Raw genomic sequence first — 3,666 nt, 5'->3', positions numbered from 1 at the left:
GGAGGAAATTTTACTTTTACCTTCGAAAATATCCATATGTAACAGATTCAGAGAAATGCAATATAATATCTTACAAAATGTCTATATATCTCCATATATGTATAGTAAATATACAGCAGGGGCCTCTCCAAACTGCCCAAAATGTAAGACTATTTTAGGGACAAGATTTCACTGCCTCTGGGAATGTGAAAAGATCCAACAGTTTTGGCAAACTGTATGTGATGAGGTTAGTGTGATAATCAAGCAGCAATTACAGCCTAATCCAATAAAGGCTCCGAAAGGCTGTTATGACTAAATGGGTGGGAGATGAACCTCCTTCAATAAATCTGTGGTTTGATATCAGACTATATTTCTCTGGAAAGACTGGGATTTGGTATTAATGGTCAGAAGGACCTTTTTACAGCAAAGTTTGGCAAAGTGCTGGAGTACCTGGGAACTCAGTGCAACTGCCTGAAATGTTAGACCTTATAAGGACTTTTGAGATCATTGCTGTGGATCTATTCTGGATTTGCTACATATCTCATATAATTTGTATATACACTGTGCTGGACTGTTTTGACATTTTGAAAATGTTCAATAAAAAGAATGTTCAAAAAATATATTGGGTTTGTCCTGTGTTTCATTACTTCCTGTCACAACATTACATTAGTTAAAGTAGGTATTCCCAGGATTGTGTAATTTTGCCATATTTGTTTATCTTGGCTGCTTCCTGTAAAGACATTATTCAAACAAAGTAGACAACACAACTTGAAGATTGTCCAAAGCATCATACTTGCCTTTAAATTTTAAAAATACATTGGCTAAAATCCTGGATTAAAAAAGCAATTCAACCAACTTGTTGGATTATATTTTCCATTAGTTTGTGAGTTCAATATTGTTTCTGTTATTATCTCCACTAGGTCTTACTGCAAGATGATGATTTTGGGGTAAAAAAGTTTGATTCATATCAGTTGAGCTACTCTGTTGCAAAATTTTGATGTGTATATTGGTTCTGGAACTCCACTTGTATTGTACACAGACCATAACCCCCTTACCTTTTTGCATTCCTTGCAAAATCCAAATTAGCGTTTAATGAGATGAGCCTTATTCTTGCAGCCTTACCAATTGGATATTCACCATATAAAAGGTACTGACAATGTCATGGCTGACGCCTATTCTCGTGCTTTTTAGGGGCCCTACTGTAGTGTTGCCCCTATTTAGGCCTTCTTTTGTCTCTCCCTGTTGGTCTGTCCTAATCTATCTTAAATACTCCTACAGGTACAAGATGGTTAATGCTAAAGGGGATCATGTGTTGGTTGTGTATCTGTTTGCAGCTAATCTTGCATACTACTAAACCCATCAGCCTAATATTTTTGACTGCACATTTATGACTGCATGTTCAAGGAGCTCTTGTGGTTGCTGTGATTCACAATCTTTGGAAAACCTTTAAACTATTTTAGCGATGGCCCTGTTCTATACCGCCATCGACTGGTAACTCCTTTATACCGGTGATCCACAACTGCTCTATATTGTCTTCTCTTCATTCCATTACTTAATGCATACACGCTGGACACTAGTAATGCATTAGTTATACCTCTGATAACAACGCGATTCTGATTAATAGCGGATGGGTGAAAAAGGGTGAAGTGTCTCTCCAGTAATAGAGACGTTGTGTGCCATTAGGCACCAAAATTACAATTACAGGTTAGGCAACTGGTTGTCAACAGTCTAGGCTTCGAGATTGCATCAGGATGTCTATTTATGGAGCCAAGCCGACCTGTGATGTTGATGATATAAATGCAAATTTATTACACAGGTGGTACTATATTTCTTATTTGTTTTCATGTGTTGAAGAAAGTTGGTCCAAGTCATGTTCAACAACATAGTATTTAAAGCATGTTTTCACATTGTTTCTGTCACACTGGCTGCTATTTTTGATGTAGTGAGTACCAGAGAACAAAGGACCAAACATTTTTTTCTTGTTTATCCAGAAAGCATTTTGGTGTTTTAAAGGTTCAAATACATGTAGGTTAACATCAATTACACTGGAACGTATATGGTTGAAAAGTGGGAGTTTCTTTTTAGACCTGTCGCCTACAGTATGTAGCTGGTTTTATAGAACACACTTTGCCAGAATAGAGCAATTAATAATAAAAACTTGAACCTTACAAATTACCATTACAAATGTATTAACAAATTTTGTTTTTAACAATGAGAGCAACCATTTAAATGAATATTCATATTAGACCCAAGACCATCAAATAATCAATATCAAAATCTAATGATTAATAATTAATTGACAGTCCTCCATACAAATGATAAACTTTATTGGAATGTACTTTCTGCTTAAAAACTTTGAACAACGAATTCTTGAAGTGCAATGACATTAAAGTAAATTAATCCTTGAAATGATGTTTAATATGATTCCAATTATCTTAAATGTCAGTTGACAGAAATGGAGCAACGGTCTGTTGTGCTGGAAAACGACTTCCGGAGAACAATGATAGAGATTTTAGGATCCCCAAGCCGCCGGTCACGATGGTTGAGGCGTGTTAGGACACTACAGAGCCGCTTGAAAAAACTGCAAGCAGGATTGAGATCTGCCATTGAGACCCTGACGGGTAGGTCAACCCAGCAATGCTGGAGGAGAATCCAATTCAGGAGAAAGTCCATGCTGAAGTACAAAAACTTAATAAAGCACCAGGTAAAACCAATTGTTTTCTTATCATTTTTCAAGCCAATTATTTTTTACTTGATAAAAACTTTATGCATGTTAACGCCACCATTTATGACGATTTATGTTTTTTGTTCAAACAGATGAGACCACTTTTAATATAAAAAACATTAATGTAATTACCGTTATTCGTCACAACAGTATTCCCTGTTTATCAATAAAATTTGCATTTGAGATTTTGTCCTTCAAATAAGACTTGATTAAGAATGAATCTATTTTTTTATTTGGTTTAATTTTTAACATTGTTCCTCATAACTTTACCTCTGAAACTAACACGACAAATCAAAATGTACTAATGTAGGTTTTCGCTGGATTGTAGCAAGATTCATATTAAAACAAAGAGGGTCCATCTAATTCTGCTCCTTTTATTCATGACATTGCTTCTCTTCTGCTTTCTGATACAGATAAGACGAAGAATGCGTTCCAAGTCTTGTCCTCACATCCCATCAGAACTCGAAGACTTTGATTTTTACAATAAGTGGAGGAGTTTGAGTAGAACCCTACTATTCAAGAAGGACCCTTTTGAAGACTTAGTCAAAACCTTGGACAGCTATCTTACATTTTTTGACAAGGTCCACAAAAGTATCATTTACCAACTGGATGTGACCTCTGCCCTGGTCAACTGGACCAGTCTTGTGCACCGACCTCAGCAGGTAAACTAAGCCCTAACTAAGCTATCTTAATGGGGGATATTTGAGCAGTTTTTGGCTCTACAATTGAATGTCACGACCTCTGACACTATACTGGTGGACTCAAATGCATGACTCTGGCACAGACGAAGATGTAGAAAGAATTATATTTAGCAAAAGGCGCTCTCAAGGAGGATATCAAAAGTGCAAAACAAATCAACACAAACTTAATTGGAACATGAAATAACCTGAACTCTGGGCTGGAACACTTGACGATACTCTTTAGGAACTGAACAAGACGAACTGACAAAGACAAAGGGAGAC

This window comes from Morone saxatilis, unplaced genomic scaffold (assembly GCF_004916995.1).
Source record: "Morone saxatilis isolate NCDOM2014 unplaced genomic scaffold, NCSU_SB_2.0 Contig16, whole genome shotgun sequence".
Lineage (NCBI taxonomy): Eukaryota > Metazoa > Chordata > Actinopteri > Moronidae > Morone > Morone saxatilis.
This window is presented reverse-complemented; position numbering follows the sequence as displayed.